We start from the raw sequence: 23,563 nt of genomic DNA, 5'->3' as shown, positions 1-23,563 counted from the left end.
TGGGTTCATCTTGGGTGCAGCCCTGGCTGGGCTCTGGTGCTGCCCAGGGTGGATCCATGGAGGAGATCCTTTTAATGGATCTGTGACTGATGCTTTTCATGGATCTGTTTCATGGATCTGTTTCTGATCCTTTTCATGGATTCTGTGACTCTGCCCAGCCTCTGCTCTAGGGCAGAGGCATCAGCAGGGAGCTGAAGGATCCTCACTCTCAGCTCACCGTGGCTGCTGGAGCTCTGGGGTGGAGGGGGAATCTTCTCATCTCCCACATCGCTCTTGCCGCAGGATCTGATTGTCCACCACTTCCAATCTGATGTAATTCTCTGCTGGAACCCTGGTCACTGAGAATTTTAGACTTTCTGTGTTAACAGACACTAACCCCCAAGAAAACACTACATTTAACCTAAAGCCATTGAAAAACCTTCCAAAATTAAATAGTAAAATTAAAATGATAAGTATGTAGTTTAAATAGAAATATGTAATATCACATAGTAGAAAGCTTAAAATTTAAAGTTTCAAAATACAGTAATATATATATATATATAAGACAAAATAAAAGTTTTAAAACAGAAACTAATCCTTCTTCTTCACCTTTTCCTTCATAAGTTTAAGTACTATTATATAATTAATACAGTCCACATTACAAACCACAAATAATTAATTATTAAGTTAAAAATAAAAATAAATATAATTTCTTAATTAAACAATTGATGCTTAAAAAACCTTATAAAAAATACAACTCCATTTTTTCATTTGTTAGCCTAAAATTCTGTAGAACTCACAGTTTATTAAACTATAATATAAATAAAAATTTATAAACATCTAAATCCAAACAAACAATATCATCTCACACATTTAATCCCAGCCCTAACAAAAAAAAAAAAAAAAACAGAAAAAAAAAAAAAACCAAAAAGAAACCCCAAAAAACTAAGCATCACTTCTGGAGGAATTTCAAGTTTTTCTCCCTGTCTCAGACTCTCCCTGGGAGATGGAGTCTCTCATCTGGAAGATCCCCTTAACTCCTTCCTGCCAGGCCTTTGAATTAGGGGAGTTTGCAGGTGCAGGAGAGGAAACAAAAGCTTCAGGGGTCAGAAACTTCATTTTTTATTGCGCCTGAAGCCAGAAATTGTAAAAAACAGGCTGAGAATGAAGGAACTGGGACACTTCAATTGTGGTTTCTGTGAAGGAGGAAGAATTCAGTCATTAAATTGACATTTTGCAGTTTGCTGTTCTTAGGGCTGTACAAAATTGCAAGGCTGTAATGCGACTGGACTTATATTTTAATAATTAAATAATATTACTTTAATTATTTTAATTATTAAATTAATTTTATTTAATTCTTGAGCTAACTTAAGAAAAGCAATTAAAATTGTTCAATTTCTTGTATATTAGAAATTCCTTTAGCTTAAAAGGGGTTTTTTGGTCATAGAGAAATCATTAATGGAAATTAAATTTTCATATAAAATCGTGAAATAAAAAAGCAAATTTAGGTTTAACCTTGTTGTCTGTTGACTGCTACTGAAAGTCATGTTCTCGGATCCTTTTCCTCTGTGTGTTCTGCTGATATGAAAATCCTTCAATTTAACTTGAAAAATCTGGAATTCAGTTATTCCTGTTGTTGATTTGCTGTCAAACACCTTGACACCTTTAAACCCTTATTTTTACTGTGCTTTTCCCCAGTGACATTTGGTCCATTTGTCATTAATAATATTTAATATTTCTTTTTGGCCTTAGTGCTGTTGTGATACATATTTCTACAAATCAGAGGAATATTTGATTATTTAGTCACATACCTTAAAACCAGACTTTATAAAATCTCTCAAAGCCTTCTGATAACTCATTCCAACCTGGGCCAGATTTTTATAGAATTTTGAGCTCTATTTCTGAGTAAATAAGATGGGTATTTTTGAAATGATCAAACAGATTGAAATAGTGGGGCATTTTTCTGTAACTATAGACTCAGAGTGATCCAGTGTGAATTATACTGAACTCCCTGGGGAACCATCCATTAACCTCAGCGAGAATAGAATCCCAATTCCAGAGACTGAATTCTGCTTTAGGAGCCCTGTGCCTGGGGATTCTTCAAATACCTTCCTGATACTTTTAGCAGTGCATTGGACTATTAGTTGTGCTAATTAATTAGCAGCATCACTTTGGGAGAACTACTTGGAGGAAGAGGAGTGACAATGCCAGAGCAGGCAGGGATGGAACTGGGATGGAATTCTTCTCTGTGGAAATTCATTCTGAATTTCCTCAGCCTTTCCAGTTTCAGGATAATTTCAGTTGGAGCCTGAATCCAGAGCAGAGTCTGGGTGGCAGCCTCTGCCCTGCAAGAGAATTTAAAATAATCAAGATTTGCCAGTTATGGAGATTTGTGCCAAGAATTTTGAAGTAAAAAGTAACACAGTTTAGAGAAGTTTATGTTATTTTCTTTGGGGAGGATTTAATTTTAAACAATGGCATAATGTCATGTCTAAAAGAAGACACTTTATTATGTGATGATAAAGTGTCATGAGGAAAAAATATAAACTGTTGGTGTGCTTGCTGCATGAAATTTCTTCTCTCCTAATGAGTTTGGGGAATTGGAAGGAGAGATTTCTCTGGAAGTCCAGGTGTCCTTTCTTCTCCTCATGCTGTGGGTGTGTTTATCCAGGTATTGTGGAGTTGTGTACCTTGTGGAGAAATGGAAAAAGTTCTGATCTTGGGGTCAACACAAATACATTTATATGAAATAATCTGAGTTAGGAGATAGAAATTAAGATATTCTGGTGGGTTGAGTTAACTTTTCCTGTGTAGGAAGTGTTCCAGTGATGCCTCAGGTTTTGGTTTTTCTGTTTTTCAGGCTCTGAGCTGCTTTAGTGTGCAGCTCTGAGCTTCACATCCAGTGTTGCTGAGCTCTCTGCACAGAGCAGGGAGACAAAACAATTCCTTCTCCAGCTGGGCACCAAGGACAAATGATCCCAATCCCAGCCCAGGAGCACAAACACCGTGGGCTGGAGAGAGAAAAACAAGCAGGATGGGACTCGATCACCTAAAGCTGGGACTGGACAATGAACTGCAATGTGCCAATGGAGCAGAGCTGATCCCAGTGAGAGCCCCCGGGAGCGCTCGTGCATTTTGGGACCATTTGGGTTCATCTTGGGTGCAGCCCTGGCTGGGCTCTGGTGCTGCCCAGGGTGGATCCATGGAGGAGATCCTTTTCATGGATCCCTGCTTTATTCTGTGACTCTGCTCTGGGGCAGCCTGCTCAAGGTGTCACCAGCAGTGTGGAAGCACAGGAGCAGCTGGAGGGGCAGGAGGAAAGAGTGGACACTGGGGTGGGAGACAAATGGGACAATTGTTCTCTCTCCTGTTTGGGTTCTTTTACCAAATGTCTTCACTTTTGGGGGGATATTTGCATTTTGTATGATAAGGCTAAGGTAGAGACACCTAAAGAGAGAACCTGAGCATCCTGGCCCTTGGCAGGTGGCCCTGGCCATGGAAGGGGATGGGATTTCAGGTCCCTTCCAACCCAAACTTTCTGGGGTTGTGGGATTAAAAACATCAATTCTTTGTAAGTATGGAGTAGTAACCACTGAATTTTTACTAACTCATTCTTTTGTACTTTTAGCAACATAGGAGAAATAGGAGAAAAGACAAATTGGCATTATACGGACCTCAAATTCTTTGTTTATCTTCTCAGCTCTCATCAGTTTCTCAGTTATCTCTATATTAAATTAAAGATCAGTGAAGGAGAAAAGTTGATTACATTTCCATTGTGAGCCAGAAAACAGCAATGCTTGTATACCAGGTATGCAAAGGGGCTGAGGGAAACAAATCAAGTTTTCAAAGTGCTGTGTTACAGATGAATGTAAATAATTTGTAAATTATTCATCAAACTTAATTATGAGATGTTATGAGAAAATCAAACTGGGACGGGTGATTGTTGGAGAGACCTTTATTCTCCAGACTTTATGAGTCTAAATCTTGAGTATGAACTTCATCCAGATGTGGAGAATGTCCAAACTGCAGGGAGAGATATCAGCTACTCAGGATTTATAGGATTGAAATATTGACTAAACTGATGTCTGATTTTTTTCCTCATGCAAATTGAAACTTCTTCCCGTAAGTGGAGACACAAAAAAAAGATAATATCCCTTCTTACATCTTGTGTGCTCAAAGCAACATCCACTCAAAGGACAGCGTTGCCAAACCTTTGAAAAATGTTACTTATATCTATATATCACATTTGGAAAGTAAACATGTCAGTACGTGAGCCTTATCTATATATCACATACCTAAAGGAAATATAGCAGCGTGTTATATTTATAACCATGTATCACGAAATTTAAAGAAATGTGATAGTTTGTTGGCCTTCCAGCTGATTTCTGAATTCACTTCTCAGGAAGACCTGCCTGGTTTTTGGTATTTCTTTGAGCTTTCCTGGTTTTCACGTGGTCCATGGTGTTGTTAGGCAGTTACAGCTCGTTTTTGAAGTTCTGTTCATCTGGCCAACTTGTTGTCGTACACAAGCCCAGGAAAAGGCCATATGTTCCTGCAAAGGTAGCCTTGGAAGGTGGGATAGCTGCTTCTTCTTTTCCTTCTGCCATCTGTTCTGCTTTAACTTCATTTTCTCCAGACACCGTGTCAAGCAAATATTCAGATAATAGATGGGAATTCTCATCAGTACAGAAGCAAGATTGTTGTTGCCAACAACAGTCAGGTATTCAGATTTTTTTAGGCATTTCCCTTGCTGTTTGGCATTTTAACAGTTAAAATTTAGAATTAGGAAGCTGTAAATAGGTAAACATTATCTTTATTTAAACCACAACTACCCAGAGATGCAAATATTCAGATAATAGATGGGAATTCTCATCAGTACAGAAGCAAGATTGTTGTTGCCAACAACAGTCAGGTATTCCGATTTTTTTAGACATTTCCCTTGCTCTTTGGCATTGTAGCAGTTAAAATTTAGAATTAAGAAGCTGTAGATAGATAGACATTATCTTTATTTAAACCACAACTACCCAGAGATGCAAATATTCAGATAATAAATGGGAATTCTCATCAGTACGGAAGCAAGATTGTTGTTGCCAACAACAGTCAGGTATTCAGATTTTTTTAGGCATTTCCCTTGCTCTTTGGCATTGTAACAGTTAAAATTTAGAATTAGGAAGCTGTAGATAGATAGACATTATTTTTATTTAAACCACAACTACCCAGAGATGCTCCCATGAACACAGACGAGATCTTCAGCTCTGCAGGCCTCAGAAAGAAAAAGAGCAAGCCTCCTGGATTTCTCCAGGTGCCTGCTGCTCTTTCCACTTGGAGTTTCTCATTGCTGTCCGTGTGCCACCCCTTGCTGGTCCAGCCCAAGCATTCCCGCAGCCACGGGGATTAGGGGAGGATCTGGGTTAAGACTAATCCAGCAGAAATACACAAATCCTGGCCTGATCCAGGAGGGAGCAGAGGGATGAGTTGTGCCCTCTGACAGAGTGAGGGACTACACCTCAGGAATTCCCTCCTCAGGAGTTCCCTGCAACTCCAGGAAAATGGAGGAGTAAGGAAAAAAATCAGAGTTTTCAGTTTTCTGCTAAGCAGACAGCAGAGCCCTGGTTTAGGCCAGACCTGGCTTGAGTCTGAATTAGGGAAACTTGAAAATCCTGCGAGCCCTGTGGTTACTCCAAACATAGTCATGGACGTATCATGTGTATTTTCACCCACTTTTTTATGCTGCTTTTAGGAATAAAATTAAATACAAGGCCGTGCTTAGGCCGAGGTCATGATTTGCCATCACCTGTTCAAGTCACAGAATTCTGCTTAGTTTAGGGGGAAAATCTACAAAGCATTTGGGAAAAAAAGTCTACGTGTCTATAACCTACTTTCAAGGGTTCTAAACTACTTTGGGGGTTTTTATATTAATTTTTAGAAATGTCCATGTGTGTGAGTGTATATAAAAAGAGATGTGTATATAAATAAACAAAACTGGGCGTCTTTTTGCTATTTTAGTTCTCTGAAATTTTGTGGTGGATCCTCTCAAGAATATCTCGTTTTGAAGTGCTTTTCTCCATTCTCCAGCTGTGTGGGCTCTGTTTTTACAGCACTAAATTATCTACAAGTGTAAAGCAGGGGAGGATATGGCCAGACCTGGACCCTACCTGGACTGTGGGGAACTCTCCTGGTCCTGTGTGCATGGGCAGTGAAGTCAGACATCCTTCCAGAGGGAATTGAGGAATAATTTCCCTTTCTGCAAATCTCCCTTTAGTACAGCATGTCTTTTATTGCAGGAAGAAGAGGCTTTATAGCAACAAAACGGGCAAAAACCACAAAGACTTGAAGAAACAGCACTTCTCTAATTCTTCCCAAAAGCTCCCAGAACCACCAAATCCTAAAGGATTACACCCACCAGTCTTCCTGCTTTCAGGTAGGTGAATCCTCTCTTTGCCTCTCTTTCTGACAGCCCAGGGAAGCTGAGGATTCCCATTCCCTGGAATGTCCAGGGCTGGGTTGGACAGGGCTTGGAGCAGCCTGGACCAGTGGGAGGTGTCCCCATGGCAGGGGGGATGGATGGGATTTAAGGTCCCTCCCTATTCCTGTTGTAGTCTTGGAGGTTGTGGGATTTTAGGGGATTTTAGAGGAGTAAGTACTTGTTTATAGTTAAAAGTAGTTACAAGCTTTTATATTACAAGGTAATACATAACTTTCTACTTTAATGAACAGTTCTTACAAGGTGTATTTTGCTTTTTTAACTTGTACTTATTTTTAACATATTGCTGTTACCTATTTTTACTGCATTGTGGATATTTTTAATCAATGGATTTTTTTTTTTTTTGACTTTGGTAATGTCCAAGGCTGGGTTGGACAGGGCATGGAGCAGCCTGGACCAGTGGGAGGTGTCCCCATGGCAGGGGGGGATGGATGGGATTTAAGGTGCCTCCCTGTTATTGTTGTATTGGAGGCTGTGGGATTTTAGAGGAGTAAGTACTTGGTTATAGTTTAAGGTAATTTAAAGTTACAAAGTAAGTTATAACTTTCTAGTTTAATGAACAGTCCTTACAAGGTGTATTTTGGTTCTTTAACTTACTACTTATACTTATTTTTACTGCATTGTGGATGTTTTTACTCAATGGGTTTTTGTTAATTTTGTACACATATATACTTCAATTACAACTTCTAAACTCTTAGCTTACTTAATTGTAATTACAGTTACTGTAAGTGTCCATACAGCCACACCCCTACATGATAAACCCTTCACCATCTTATCAATAGTCTCTCACTTAATTAAGGTATATTTTTTCTTACAACTATAGAAACATAAGTTTATGATTTTCCTGCTTGATGTCTGTGTATTGTATTTTTACATCAATGCAAGCTTCTTCTAAGGTTGTAGATCAAACTCTTCAGTGTCTGTGGGAGTTTCTGTTTTTCTGATTCCCACACCTTCCCACCCAAACCAGTCTGGGATTCTCTGATTTCTCTGAAATGAAAGAGATTAATAAATATACAAAATTTTAATATATAGAGATATAAAGATTAATAAATATATAAAAATTAATAAATATAATTTTGTATGACTTTTCCCCTTAACAAAATAACAAATACTGTAAAGAAAATCAGGACTGGATGCTCCCAAACAAAAGCTGCTGCTCTTATTTTCCAGCATGGAGCTGATGTCTCTAATTTGGAATTAACGGGTTTGGAGGAGAGGTTTTCAGTTATGCCACAGAGTAAATAAGAAAAATAACCTGAGAAACAGCTAATAATCAAGTTGTTTGATTTAGAAGAAATGCATTTAAAATCTAGCTAAAGTAAAAAGAAAACTGGCTGACTGCCACCCTCTTTTTTACTCATTTGTGACAGCACACAATTAAAAAGTTCAGTTTGTTGCTCTTAGGGGAATAACAGTTTTTGGCATTTTTCATGTTTGCTCATAAAAAGTATCTTTAATTTTAGATCCTCCAAATACTGTAGTTGCAAGAATATTGTTTGCATCTGGAGAGATTAGATGGGGACAGGATTTTTTTAATCTGTTAGCACAGATTTGTTATGTAAATAGGAAGCTCACAAAGGAAGGAGACAGCAAAAGGCTCTGAAAAAACAGATGTGTCTCCCTCAGAAATAAAGTCACCACTGGATTCCTGTAACTTTTTGGGAAGTTTATTGTTAGGGATGTGCATGGAATCAAAAAAAAACCCCAAATTCTGTAGTCACTGTCTGTGAGTCCATTTCCATACGCTCAGTACAGATAATTTTATCATGAATTTATTGTTGCTATTGAATTTTGATCAATTCAAAATCAGATTATTCATTTAAATGAATTCTTATGATGCCTTGCTGTTGATTTCTCGAGGCTCCTTTCCCTGCTGCTCCTCAAGTCCTTAGCACTGGCCATGTGACCCAGATTTTTTAAGCCTTGCTATGACTTTAGGTTTTATTCCTGGGCTCTTTCATCCATCTCTTGGAATTGTTTCCAGTAAATTAGAGTTTTACAGTGGTTGCTGTGATTAGCATTCTATGCTCATGGGGAATTCCGCATAAAAATGTCTGTGATCAATACCTTTCAATGTGCTTAAACATTAATGTATGATTTTATATAAAGAATGTTACATCCATAGTGGAATTATGATCTAAAATGCATTTTTATGCAAATTCTTTAATGGTAGGTTATACCATCTTTCTATCTGTTTTTGTTACTGTGAAGATAAATTATAATTATATTAATAACCTGCATAAAATGGTCGTGTTTTGAAATCCTTCCATTCAGTAATATCAGTATATTCAATAATATCTATGGACTGAATGTCCCTTGTTAATACAGGGTATTAAAAACAGGTAAACCCTCTATAGAGCCTAAACATTGGCATTTTCTAGTGCCCCAGTGCTTAAGAAAATCTAACTATGTATTCATAATTTATAGGGTGTCATTTATGAAGTCATATTGGTTGGGGAAGAACTTTACAGAGTTAATCATTTTTATTTTAAGTAGTTTGCATGTGAAAAAAAACCTGTTCCTGAAAGGCTCTGCCAGGTTGGCAAATGCATTTTGAGACAACCAAGAGTCATTAATGCCCATTTTTACAAAATGCTGGGCCCTAATTTTGCGCTTAAATTGGGAAGATCAATTGAAAACTCAGTTAAACTGGGGATACTGATGGAATCAGTGAAGCCGAAGTGCAGGTTTTGCTTCTAAACCTCTCTGAGATATTTAAATAATCATGGGAAATGCTGTATTTGGTTTCACAGCCAGTGCACTTTGTGACTTCTGTTATCACAGGGTGGTGTTACACCCTGTTTGCCTGGCTTATCTGAAATTTTTCATTCCCATTTTCTATCAGGGTTTTCTGTGACAGGAGAAGGTTTTAACAACAAGCCAGACCTTCACTGTGATGATAAATGGCTTTAAAAGAGATTCCAAAGGGGTGATCTGAAAATCAGAACTCATTCTTCCCATTTGCTGAAGGATTCAAAAATCATTGATGTTGCATTTGGGTTTAATGAAGATTTTTTTGGGGAAAATGTGAAATGCCCAATTCTTGTGAATTTGATGCCCAACTGTGCCTGAGCCAGAGTCCTCAGGCTCTGGGATCTGAGGGTTTAAAGGCCCCATTAACCCTTTAGGATGTGCCTTTGACCTAATGAGCTCCAATCCATTTCACCTCCAAGAATCCCTTTAATCGACTCCAGTCCTGGGCAGGCTGCTCTGGGGGTCAGAGGGATTCCAGTGGGGAATCAGTGCTGGGGGGACCAAGCCTCTGGAGCAGCACAGGGAGGATGGAAAGGGCTCAGGAGCAGGCAGGTGTTAGGGAATCAGGAGCCATCCCCTATATTCCTGTAGGGAATCAGGAGCCATTCCCTATATTCCTAGAGTGAATCAGGAGCCATTCCCTATATTCCTATAGGGAATCAGGAGCCATTCCCTATATTCCTATAGGGAATCAGGAGCCATTCCCTATATTCCTGTAGGGAATCAGGAGCCATTCCCTATGTTCCTGTAGGGAACCAGGAGCCATTCCCTATGTTCCTGTAGGGAACCAGGAGCCATTCCCTATATTCCTGTAGGGAACCAGGAGCCATTCCCTATATTCCTATAGAGAACCAGGAGCCATTCCCTATATTCCTGTAGGGAATCAGGAGCCATCCCCTATATTCCTGTAGGGAATCATGAGCCATCCCCTATATTCATATAGGGAACCAGGAGCCATTCTCTATATTCATATAGGGAACCAGGAGCCATTCTCTATATTCCTATAGGGAATCATGAGCCATTCCCCATATTCCTATAGGGATTCATGAGCCAAGGCCAGCTTGGATGGGGCTTGGAGCAAGCTGGACTAGGAGAAGGTGTCCCTGCCCATGGCAGGAGCTGGGATCAGCTGGTCTTTAATGTCCCTTCCATCCCAAACTGTTGGAATGTGAGCCTCTATGAGCTCCTCAGAGAGATGAATCCAGGGGTTCAGTTAAAGCCTTTAGAGAAATTAAGATTTATTAAGCCACACAGATATGAAGTAGAAGTGTAGGCTTAAGTAACTGCAAGTGGAAGTTGTAGGTTGAAGTGAGTAGAAATACATTTTAAGTGCCTTAAGAAGCTGTGTTGGCTAGTAAAGGCCCTTAAGCTTAGTTTAAAGTTGAGTAACTTAGTTCCGGACTTAACAAGAACGTAGCAGGACTTTGCCTGGGTCTCTAGAACAGATAGAACTATGTACATAAACCAAACCATTCTGGGATTCTGTGGTCCAACAGCTTCTGTTTCAGCTGGGGCTTCACCAATGTCCTGTACCTGAGCCAAGACTCATTTATAGCTCATCATTTATAGCTCATCAGTGGATTCCTGCAACTTTTTGGGTAGTTTATTGTTAGGGATGTGCATGGAATTTAAAAAGCCCCCAAATTCTGTAGTCGCGGTGTGAGTCCATTTCCATATGCTCAGTACAGATAATTTTATCATTAGTTTGTTGTTCCTATTTAATTTTGATCAGTTCAAAATCAGATTATTCATTTAAATGAATTCTTATGATGCCTTGCTGTTGAGTTCTCAAGGCCTTTAGAGGAAGCTCCTTTCCTTCTGGTGGTGGAACCTTTGTCTTGGTTTGAAAAGCCAGGTGTCTGCTAAGGAAGGCAGGAGCCTTCCTTGAAATGGGAAATGTAAATCCCCTCCCTACAAATTATTAGAATTTTGAAATTAAGGGGCTCTCATGCAAATATACGGGAATAGGAATAACAGTTCTTTATTAGGAAAATAAAAATACAAATGCAACAGTACAAAAAAGAAAACAAACCCCTGGTAGAGTGAGAGCAGGCCCTGGCAGCCTGTGGGTCAGGGTGGTGGCAGCAGTCCCATCCCATGGTGGCTCAGCCCTCCTGCAGTGCCAGCTGTGCTTCTGCTGGAGCAGGGATCCTGCACAAGGCTGGAGTTTTCCTCTGAAGCTCCAGGGCTGCTGGAGATGGGCCTGGGCTTCCTCTGGGAATGCAGTGGGGAAGAAAGCTGCTCCTCTGGGAATGCAGTGGGGAAGAAAGCTGCTCCTCTGGGAATACAGTGGGGAAGAAAGCTGCTCCTCTGGGAATGCAGTGGGGAAGAAAGCTGCTCCTCTGGGAATGCAGTGAGTGAAGAAAGCTGCTCCTCTGGGAATGCAGGGGGGAAGAAAGCTGCTCCTCTGGGAATGCAGTGGGGAAGAAAGCTGCTCCTCTGGGAATGCAGTGGGGCAGAAAGCTGCTCCTCTGGGAATGCAGTGGGGCAGAAAGCTGCTCCTCTGGGAATGCAGTGGAGAAGAAAGCTGCTCCTCTGGGAATGCAGTGGGGAAGAAAGTTGCTCCTCTGGGAATGCAGGGGAGAAGAAAGCTGCTCCTCTGGGAATGCAGTGGGGAAGAAAGCTGCTCCTCTGGGAATGCAGGGGAGAAGGCTGTTCTGTTGCTCCAATTCTCAGATTGTATCCAGGTAGGAATGTTTGGCTCCTCCCCCTGGGTGGAGCATCTCCCCATGGGATGATGGCATTTTCTCAGCCATGCAGGGACACTCACTGGCCATGGACAGAAGATAATTAATAATGAATGGCCATGAACAGAAGAGATCTCCTGGAGGGAGGATGGGTTGTGGGAGAGACAAAGAAAAAACTGCCCCATGAACAGCAGAGAACTGCCCCACCTCTGACAGGTGGGGATAGAACACACACCCCAGCCCAAGACAGCCTTCTACCTCACCAAGGCCTTTTGCAGCACCACAGCTCCAAAACCCAGATTTTTGTCTTTAGCTGGAGGTTTTTGTGTGGCTCAGTACTACTCCAAAGGCATCTTCAGTTCCAGTCAAAGCCATTCCTTAGAAATAAATCTTACTTTGTTTGTACTGCAAAGCAGTTGTGTATAGGCTTACAAAGCAATCAAGAAAAGAGGAATTAAAACCTTTGGCTCCTAGTTTTAATTGAAATCCTGTGATTATCTCAGCAGATGTAAGTGGGGTGCAGGAGTTCCTCACATGAGGGGTGGAGGGAGGCAAGGAGCCGGCCCCAATGGACATAGCCCATCATCGAGAGCACCACAGGAGACTGTCTAGAGCAAAGCTCAAAGTGCAGCAGCAATTCTAAAAAGCCTAAAAGATCCCCAAGATAACTTGAAGCAAGACCATGAGAAGCAATGTAGGTGAGTGTTCTAAGGAAACTTTGGAATTTTGGGGTTTTTGGTAGTTCTATGCTCCAGCGGCCAAGTTTTAAGACAACGTATTTGAGGCAACATTAAAAAAAACAAACAGAAGATCAGGCGTCTTCAGCATTTTATGGTGCTGGAGTAGAAAAGTAAACAGTTCAGCAGTTCATGCTTTGGTGGAAGGTAGACAGTGCACCCAAACGTGGAATTTTTGATAAGAGAACAAAGAAAAAAAAAACTTTCCTGACCTCAGTTTAGGAGATTATCCAGCCAGCTTGTGAGGCAGAGCGTTGTAATGGGAAAAAACCACCATTTTGTGCTGCTGTGATTCAGAGGGAGCATTAGTCATAATTGGGAGTAATATATTTTGACATAATCAAACAATAGAACTCCGGCTCTCTGTTGGAAAATCTGCAGCACCATTCCTGCCCTGGATGGTGTTGGAGGAGCAAAGTGGAGCTTTGGTGGAGACCTCTCCAGCACAATATCAAATCAAATGCTCTTATTCTTCTAGATTTTCCCTAATCAAAATACAAGGTTACACCATGTCAACAACCAGCAGATGGGGAAAAGGAACGTCCTAGGAAGCTCAGAGAACACGCTTGGAAACGGAGCTATAAATACCAGGCTAATTCCATAGCTTTAAGATTTCTCCAAAGCTTTTTTAAATCCCTCCAGAAAAGGCTGAAGAGATCCCTAATCTGAAGTGGCCCAGTTGAAGGAATGTGTGTGGTTTTATTTTTAAATAAAGTTACATCTACAATAGTGTTGGGCATCTTAGTGAGTCACTGTACAATATTTGTTGGATCAAAATAAGGTTTTTAAACCCATTCTCATTCTTACCAGGACTTTTTTCTTCAGAGGAAATGGGGAATTCTGTCTGATCCCCTCTGAACTGGTGTGTGCAGCATTCCCACGGAATCATTGATGGTCACAACTCATTTGGAATCTTTTTTTTTTGAGAGCTGTCCCTGATTAGGGAGAGCTGGCACAAGAGCTCCCAAAATTCCGTGGTGGAATTTTATGTAAATCTCTTCTTCCCTGTGAGGGTGGTGAGGCCCTGGCAGAGGATTCCCAAAGAAGTTGTGGATTCCTCATCCCTGCAAGTGTCCAAGGCCAGGATGGAGGAAGCTGGGGTAGTGGAAGGTGTCCCTGCCCGTGGGACACCTGGATGAGCTTGAAGGTCCCTCCAACCATTCTGGGATTCTCCTTCCATTGGAATCTCTTTATTCCTTAAAAATATCCCAGATTTTCTTGGTGTGTGTTTGCTCTTTGTGAGACCAAAGGCAGTATTGCAGTTTTGCAATACTGGACCTACCCATATAATTTTAAAAAATAATATTATAAAAAATAATATTTAAAATATTTAAATATTTATTCTTTATTTATTTTAAAATAAATTTTGATGTTTATTTATTGAATTTTAAGAAATAAATTTCATTTAAGTTGGTATTAGCCAGAGGAATGCAAAGCAGAGCAAGCAGCCCGTGCCAGATTTAGAAATCAGGGCTCTTAAAGAGCAGCTGAAAGGGTTGGGGTTGTTTATTGTAGGAAAAAAGGGAACACTGTAGGATGGGCAGAAAAAAGAGATAAGAAGGTTTTATCAAAGCAGTGGTGGGGGTTGCTCTGTAGATTAAAAAAACCCCAAAAACTAAAAAGCAAGTTCAGGTTGCACCAAGTGTAATTTAGGAGAGATGGAAAGAGAAAACAGGCCACGGGTTGTTTTTTTTTTGGTTTTTTTTTGTTTGTTTGTTTGTTTTACCTCTGACTGCAAATATGGATGGAAAACTGGGATATTTTACCTATCACTGTCAGGAAACTTTAAAAAATGCTCAAAGACGGAGCTTCCAGTGAAAATTTCAGTAATTTTGACCTTCCCCACTGGCCATGGGCTGAGCATTTTGCTCTCCCTCTTCATTCACATCCTCAGTTTCATTCTGTCTCCTTAATTTTGGGATTAAATGTGTCTCATTTCACAGAATTTCACAGAATTTTCTAGGTTGGAAGAGACCTTTAAGATCATCGAGTCCAACCCATAATAACCCATTTCCATGCAAACCTTTTCCATCCATGGCAGCACCTTTCACTTGCAGGTGTGCAGTAAAAAATGAGCCAAAGGACCTTTGTTTTCTTAAATAAAATGCTTTGAAAAGTCTTATTTCAAGCAGAGGGAAATTCGGGTTCAGCAGCCTTTGGAAGTTGGAGTCCAGGAGCTGCTGCAGAGGAACATGAGAAATAAATACCTGCAGCACAAAAGTTAAATATGTTGTGATGAAGAGCTGCCTGAGGGGTTCTTTGCCCACATTTCCCCCAGTAATTCACTTTTTGGAGCAGAACATCCTCAACATCTGCATTAGGCAATTCCAGGGCTGTGTTTTGGGGCACTTTCAGAGAATAAAGAACTGTGTGAGTTGTGAGTTGGGATATATATTGTCCTTCAGCTGGGATGAAGCAGTGCATTTTCCAGGCTCTTATCTTTTTTGGAGCTTTGTTCTCAACTCTTGGATGTGCTGCATCCTTAAAGGCCACATGGTTTTAATTTCTGGGTGCTTTACTCTCATTTTTTTTCCCCTGCTTTGATGAGCTCTTGGAATTCTCTTATTCTTGACTGTGATTCACCCTTTTGTTTAGCTCCTTCTGAAGAGAACCAAACTTCTTCTGTCTGCTTTGGGGGTATTCCTCATGCAGGAAAATCAGATTTTTCAGAGCAAAGCCAGGGATACCTGGCAGGGCAGAGCTGAGCATCACCAGCAGGTACCACCTTGCTGAGCATTAAAAATAGATTTGTCGTGTTTGGATGGCAAATCCCCTCCAAGGAACGTTTCACCAGCCCTGCTCTGAAGCGGATTTTATCCAAAAATCAACTGGTTCATTTCCCAGGAGCCAGGCTCCCCTCCTCACACTTCATTGGCCAAGGAAATTGATCCTAATGAAGGTGATGGTGTGAGCAGCTCTGATCATTGTGATGTAAGAATTCATCCCAAATACACAGACGCCAACTTGGAGGCACTTTGCTCCCTTTAGTGGGCTAAAAATACCTTGGCTTGCTGAAAAGTAAATCTGAGTGAAGGGGTTGGGGCAGCCAGACACTCCTGAAGCACAAAATTTTATTTAAAACTAGTGTAGGGGGTGTGTACAGGCAAAAATTTTGATCATTTGGGTTGCCAGAAGTCAGATTAAATGGAGTAAAGGCTGATTTTGTAAAAAGAAATCATCCGTTGGCAGTTTTTTAAATACTGGATCCTTTTTTCCATGCTGTGATGTTTGATAGAAATGAAATGTGTACAAAACAAGAAGTGGAAATAGTTATTCCATCATTTATCCTAAGAAACTTTTCTAAGTGTTTATAAATATGAAAAAATAATTAAGAGTCATTTAATATTGGAATCTTAATGTCCTTAGTGGGGTGTGTTGCTCACTATTGCTTATTTTTTGTTTTAACTGATTATTTTCCAGCTTGGAGCGAACAAGATGAACAGTCCCACCTTCAATCTAATGCTTAATGAGGAAAAAGGTCAGGATTTTTTCATTTTCATTTCAATCCCCTGTCCTGCTCCTAATTAATACATTCAAAATTCCTTTCTGTGGGCCTTACTGGTTTCAAAGGTTTTAAATACCAAAACAAAGGTGATGTTTTGATGGCAGGGTGAGCAAGAATATTTTTCCATCAAAGAGGGAACTCGGGAAAGAGCTGACTCAGAGCAGTGTGAGTAGAAAAAAGGGGCTGGAGAAGGAAAGGTCATGTATACAAATCTTCATTGGGATTGATTTAAAAATGATTAAACTCATAACTAATAAATCTCTGCTACAGCAAGAAGGAAACATTTGGCATTTAAAAGAATTAAAATCACTTTTTAAAAAAAATATCCTTGAACTTCTGCATTTTTTTTTTTAGAAAACAGAGAAAACTCTCTCAAATAAAACAGTGGGGCCAAATTCTCCAAATACTTCTACATTCAATTAGTAAGTAATTATCTGCTAATGGAGAGATTAATCAGATTTTCAGGGTCCAGAGGCAGCCCAGCCTCTCCAATATTATTCCATTTATGCCAGATAAGGCAGGAGGGTTTGCACTGAGGTGTCTGAAGAGCTGATTTTTATTGTTCCCATATATTTTTTAATACCTTAAGTGTATTTTCATCAGGGAAATTGCTGAGCAGAGCTACGTAATTCAATAAACAATTGAAAAAGGGGCACTTGGAGAAAAAATTCCAAGGGTCTAAAAATAGTACAGTCACATGATTACTACTTTGGCACAAAAGCATAATTTATGGCTTTAATTTGCAATCTTGCTACAGTTCTGACATTCTCCTGCACAGGAACTCGGGCTGAATAATTCAAATTATTGAAATATTGCTCCATCCTCAACTTCAGGTGTGTGATACAAAGGAGGTTGGTATTGTTTATTGAGACCTCTGCATTGAGAGGCTGGGTTTCATTTTTGCCATTTATTGCTTCATTTTTGGTCTCAAAATTAATGGAGATCTGGGGCTATTCAAAAATTGTTATTGCAGCGCTCGGAGCCTTTCCCCAGATTTCTGGGAATCTTGATTTTTTTTTTTTTTCCCTGTCTTTCAGTTGTTTGGCTAAAATCTAATTGAATTTCCATGGTCATTTTTTGAAAGAGTTCTGTTCAAATATATTTTTTTCCTCTTAAATTGAAACTTTATTTTCCCAAATTTCCATTTCCCTGGTAACCTCTAAAGTCAATAATGTACAGCAGAGCCAAACACTTACAAATAGTTATTTCCTCCTCAATTTCTTCAGCTGTTTATTAGATATTTTCTGAACATTCTCTATCAAAGATTCCTGAAATTCATATAATCTTCATTATAAAAGCATTGCAGAACTATGCTGAATAATATCAGCTTTTTGGAAGGCTGAACCATGAGAATTGAAAGAAAATCCCTCATTTCTTCATCCAAACTCCCCTAAAATAAAGTGGATGTGAAGTTTCTCCATTCTCATTAACATACTGCTCAGGAATATTCCATTTAGTGATATTCCCTAGGAAAGGTTTGGATGACAGTGACATCATTCATCTCTGATTTCTGATGTACACCAAATATTAACCTTAATTTTGACAAAATCTGAGTGCTGCCATCATGCTGACACAAAGTAGGTCTGGCTCACATGCACAGACCTGTTCCTCGTGAAAAGAAGAAAATCCACGTGGTGGAAAGCCTGGAAGAGCATCCTGGGTGTCCTTCCATGGGGTGGACTTCATAAATATGTTATTAAATGATAAATAATATTAATCAATTCATAGTGAACAGCCAGGGATGAGCATTAGAAACAAAATCCTTTTATTTTTTCCCCTTTTGCTTTGGGCTTTTTTTTGTGCAAAGCTTTTCTGTATCTTGGGAGGATGGACTTTATCCATTCTTTCATTGGAAGCGACAGCCTCAGTTGCTCCCAACTTTGGGAATTGCACAGAAAAATGGGTTAAAAGAAGATTTTAGGGAAAAGATTTTAGGGATTGGTGCTGTCCATAAAGGAATCCTGCTCCTTCCCAGCTCAGCCCAGTTGTCCATTGCCTTGGATGACTTTACAGGCACAATTAAATCCCCAAAATTGAGGATATTGTGATTTTTCCCTGGTGGGAAGGTATCAGATTTCTATCTGATTACTGATATCAGATTTCTGTCTCATTACTGATATCTGATTGCTGATATCAGATTTATATCTGATCACTTAACAGCACCCTGATCCAAAATGCTCCAAGGAAAGGGATTTATGTGACGTGCTCCTAAAGATCAGCTGGATTCCATGCACATAAATCACTTTTTTCTCCATGAAAACAATTTTCATGTTGTTTTATTAGTGTAGGGCTGAAGTGGCTGCTTTGGAGGCTCGGGAAAATAAATTTCCCATCCACGTGCTGGGAGGACAGGCTGGGAGCTGGGGAGCATCCAGGGGGCTTCTGGGTCTGGAGAATTCCAGGGGCCTGGAATCCTCGTGGATTTTTTTGTTATTTATGGATATTTATGGATTTTGTTATTTATTAATTCATCCAGATGGCTGCCAGGGAATCATCCAGGTTGGAAAAGGCCTCCAAAACTGAGTCCAACCTGTGGCCAGTCCCACCTTGTCACCAGCCCAGAGCACTGAGTGCCACGTCCAGGTGGTCCTTGGGCACCTCCAGGGAATTACTTTATTGAGTGGTTAAATTCCAATCCTAAAAAACTCCACAGCATCAGGACTGGTATAAAAAAGGAGATTATAAACCTTGTTATAGATAAAAAACTGCTTTAAAAGTTAGAAATAACTCAATGTCAGAGCTGCTTGGACTGGTGTGAAGTGAGCTGGCAGTGGGGCAATTAAAAATGCTCAATTTAATGAAGTCATTCAGTGCAGAGCAATTCTCTGGTTGTGGCAAAATACTCTGAGTGCTCTGTATTTACAAGTGAGATGTGTTTTTGAGATATAGCACGAGTATATCGCTTTTATCATGAGTAAACCATGAGTAAATCATGTGTAGAGCTGTGCCATGGCCCTGGACACCACCCCAAGGAAAAGAATCCTGAAGGATTCAAGGTTTCCTTCCTACTTCAGGCACTTTAGTTTGTTGAATCACTGGCCTAAAAATAGGCCCTCATAAAGTATTCACCACTGATCTAATTAGTCAGGAGAATGCTGCTTTTCAAACTGGGAAAGCATTCCCAAAAAATGATGCAACATTGGTGTCTAATTAGGTGATACAGGAGAATCCTGGCTAATTGCTTTGATAGACTTAAACAGATTAATAATGTGCAAGTGGTAACTAAATAAAAACTCCTTTTCACTGAGCGCTTTGAAAGTGATGCTTTTTAAGAAGCTAAAACTCCTTATTAGTTCTGAAACCCCAGGACTGTGATTTGAGAGCATTTCTCATTTTGGAGGTTTTTCAGTGCTAGAAAGGAAAATCTCGCAAATGAGATTGTAATTTGTGTCTCTGAGCAGTGTTTGGTGTTTTTTTCTAAATGTCTGCAAAGCTTTATATCCAAAATGTGGCCATTGCACAGGTGGGAATTGGGGTTTGTGCCTCAGAGAGCCAGGCAGGGATTGTGGAGCCCCTTTGTGATCCATGCCATTGTTGGGCACTTCAAAGTTCACGTAAGAAAAAAGTAATGGAGCACCAAAAGTATTTGGAGGACAAGGGAGAGATTTAGATTATATTTCAATAGGAAAAAAATTATTGCTCAGAGGGTTGGAGCAACCTGGGATAGTGGAAGCTGTCCTTGGGGGTGGAACAAAATGGGCTTTAAGGTCTTTCCAACCCAAACCATTCCATGATTTGCAATATCAACCTGTTGAAATTTGTCTTAATTGGCTCAACATCCACTTACTGATAAAATAAATAATATTGATATCATATGTAACAGATTGGAATCCAGACAATTAATATCTAATTTAAATTTCTTTTTACATCCTGTCGAGTCTTCTGTTTTTCCCTACTTGACTCAAAAACTGTTAAAGTAAATATTAACAGCTGAGTGTGCAAAGAGACTGCCTGAAATCCAACATTTCAAAAACAGGGAGAGAGTCCCATTAAAAATTGAAACCACACTTGCAGCAGATGAAAATGAAGGAGAAATTTTCCATGTGGGGATGGGGATGAAGGGGCTAAAGGGGGAAGGAATTCTGTGTAGTTTTGCATAGTTCTCCAGTGAAGTCTTCTAAAGGCTATCCTAATGAAACTGGACTGCAAGACAAATCTAAACATGATGTGCTGGCACAGGGCAGAAAGCAGTCACTGGGTTGGATGTGGGGAGTTGTGGTGAGATAACAGGCCTTGTCTGGAGCTGCCAGGAGATGACTGAGGAGAGGGATTTATTCCATGGCTGATGGCAATCAGCCCTTTGGATTCGTTCCAGTGTCCAGGATCCTTTGGGTTTGGTCCAAAATCCAACTTCTTTGCATCCCAGTCCAAAATACTTTGGAGAGTGCTGGGATGGGGAAGGGGTGAGTGGTGCATCAGGAGCGGGGGGCTCTGCAGTCACGGAATCCCAGGATCCCTGAGGCTGGAAAAGTCCTCCAGCACCATGGAGTGCCAGCTGTGCCCAATGCCCACCCTGTCCCCAGCCCAGAGCCCTGAGTGCCACCTCCAGAATTCCTGGGACACTTCCAGGGATGGGCACCCCAAACCTCCCTGGGCAGTTCCAAGGCCTGAGCACCCTCGTCAGGAAGAATTTTTCCCCCAGAATGCAAAAATGGGACTTTAAGGACTTTCAGGGCTCCTTTTCTGTATTTGGTGTGAGGAGTTTGGAGCTGTGGGGGAACACAAAATGTTCCCTGCCAGAAGGGGCTGGGGCAGGGACGCCTCTGCTGCTGGGGTGGGATTGGATGGACATTCCCTTCTGGGAAAAGCCTTGGGGACTCTGGTGCTCAGGATCCCAGAAATGAGGCTGGAAAAGAGCTCCAAGGTCCCAAAGTCCCAGCTGTGCCCGATGCCCACCCTGTCCCCACCCAGAGCCCTGAGTGCCACCTCCAGAATTCCTGGGACACCTCCAGGGGTGGGCACCCCAAACCTCCCTGGGCAGTTCCAAGGCCTGAGCCCCCTTTCCATGGGGAAATTCCTGCTGCTGCCCACCCTGAGCTCCCCTGGGCCAGCCTGAGGCCGTTCCCTCTTGTCCTGTGGTTGTAAATCTCTGCTCCAGTAGAACTTTGAGTTGTGTGATGTTATTAAATGAATTAAATCAAAGAACACCCAGGAACTTCCCGCGTGTGGCTTATGATGGAATTTCAGCATGGAAAATATGGATGGGGGCACCCCTTACCTGTGCCATTTGTGCCTAGAACACAATCCATGTGGAAATCCACATGGAACTGTGCTGGAATTTAAGGGAAATCATCTCACTTCCATGAGCATTTCCTATAAAACATGGATTATGTGTGTGGGAAAATGTGTTCCACGTGGAAATCCACATGGAACTGTGCTGGAATTTTGGGAAAAACGTCTCACTTCCATGAGCATTTCCTATAAAACATGGATTAGGTGGCGGGGGGCTTTACTTTGTGGAAATCCACATGGAACTGTGCTGGAATTTTGGGAAAAACATCTCACTTCCATGAGCATTTCCTATAAAACATGGGTTAGGTGGCGGGGGGCTTTACTTTGTGGAAATCCACATGGAACTGTGCTGGAATTTTGGGAAAAACGTCTCACTTCCATGAGCATTTCCTATAAAACATGGGTTAGGTGGCGGGGGGCTTTACTTTGTGGAAATCCACATGGAACTGTGCTGGAATTTTGGGAAAAACGTCTCACTTCCATGAGCATTTCCTATAAAACATGGATTAGGTGGCGGGGGGCTTTACTTTGTGGAAATCCACATGGAACTGTGCTGGAATTTTGGGAAAAACATCTCACTTCCATGAGCATTTCCTATAAAACATGGATTAGGTGGCGGGGGGCTTTACTTTGTGGAAATCCACATGGAACTGTGCTGGAATTTTGGGGAAAACATCTCACTTCCATGAGCATTTCCTATAAAACATGGATTATGTGTGTGGGAAAATGTGTTCCACGTGGAAATCCACATGGAACTGTGCTGGAATTTTGGGGAAAACATCTCACTTCCATGAGCATTTCCTATAAAACATGGATTAGGTGGCGGGGGGCTTTACTTTGTGGAAATCCACATGGAACTGTGCTGGAATTTTGGGAAAAACATCTCACTTCCATGAGCATTTCCTATAAAACATGGGTTAGGTGGCGGGGGGCTTTACTTTGTGGAAATCCACATGGAACTGTGCTGGAATTTTGGGAAAAACGTCTCACTTCCATGAGCATTTCCTATAAAACATGGATTAGGTGGCGGGGGGCTTTACTTTGTGGAAATCCACATGGAACTGTGCTGGAATTTTGGGAAAAACATCTCACTTCCATGAGCATTTCCTATAAAACATGGATTATGTGGGGTGGGCTTTACTTTGTGGAAATCCACATGGAACTGTGCTGGAATTTTGGGAAAAACATCTCACTTCCATGAGCGTTTCCTATAAAACACGGATTATGTGTGTGGGAAAATGTGTTCCACGTGGAAATCCACATGGAACTGTGCTGGAATTTTGGGGAAAAACGTCTCGCTTCCATGAGCGTTTCCTATAAAACACGGATTATGTGTGAATTGGAAGCTCCCAGGCAGCCTCAGCCCAGTTTCCTGCGTCTCACCTCACCCAGGCACCTCAGGGTGTCCTTCCAGCACAGAAAATTGCACAGAAAGGTCAAATTTGGGAGCTGGGAAAAGCTCTGGTCGCTGCTCCTGCTTAGGGGAGTGTGGAGGTCGAAGTGTTTTTGTACCTGGGGGAGAATGGAATTTAGAACCATGGAATTCCAGCGTGGTTTGGGATGGAAGGGACCTTCAAGATTCTCTAATCCTCACCTTCCACCATCCCAGGCTGCTCCAAAGCCCCATCCAACCTGGCCTGGGACACTTCCAGGGATCCAGGGACAGCCCCAGCTCCTCTGGGCACCTCTGCCAGGGCCTGCCCACCCTCCCAGGGAACAACTCCTCCCCAGTATCCCACCTAAACCTGCTCTTTTTCCTAAAAATATTTAAATACTTTCCACTGATTAAACAGTTCAGTGATTTTTAAAGCTTTTTTCAGTCCTGTTTCTCCCCAGGTGCAGTCCAAAGTTTGTCTGATTAGATGGTGAGAATCCTGTGGTGCAGGTGGGATGGGAGCTGAGGCAGGACCCTGCAGAACCTGTAGAAATAAAAAGTTACTTTGCGGTGTCTCTTGCAAAAATCAGCAATTGCTGGGTATTATTTGCTCATGATGGCCCTAAACAGCAACATGAGCCACAGCAGGGCTGGGCTGAGACATGAGCAACTTCCCTTGCCCCGGGGGCCCCCAGTATTTGATACATTTTCTGATTTTATTGCATTACAGAAGGTTAATTCTCAATTAATCCAGAATAACAGGGGCATTTTTTAACCTGTTTTAGCCTTCCATGGGACCTACAGTAA

At 41.1% G+C, this 23,563-nt stretch overlaps 1 protein-coding gene across 6 annotated transcripts in view; it reads left to right on the top strand.

Moving 5' to 3' along the window:
- MBD5 (methyl-CpG binding domain protein 5) overlaps nt 1–23,563 on the top strand; it is a 123,370-nt gene that overhangs the window by 60,735 nt on the left and 39,072 nt on the right. For 4 of the 6 annotated variants that reach the window (XM_068195126.1, XM_068195125.1, XM_068195122.1 and 1 more), the window contains exons 3-5: nt 6,264–6,400; nt 12,414–12,605; nt 16,065–16,122. The gene's annotated coding sequence lies outside the window, so the exon portion shown is untranslated. Of the gene's footprint in view, nt 1–6,263; nt 6,401–12,410; nt 12,606–16,064; nt 16,123–23,563 lie in introns of all 6 variants that reach the window. The other 2 variants (XM_068195123.1, XM_068195127.1) reach the window with 2 other exon arrangements.

This window comes from Anomalospiza imberbis, chromosome 7 (assembly GCF_031753505.1).
Source record: "Anomalospiza imberbis isolate Cuckoo-Finch-1a 21T00152 chromosome 7, ASM3175350v1, whole genome shotgun sequence".
NCBI lineage: Eukaryota > Metazoa > Chordata > Aves > Passeriformes > Viduidae > Anomalospiza > Anomalospiza imberbis.
Note: the sequence above shows the minus strand (reverse complement) of the source record. Positions and strands in the feature narration are given on the sequence as shown.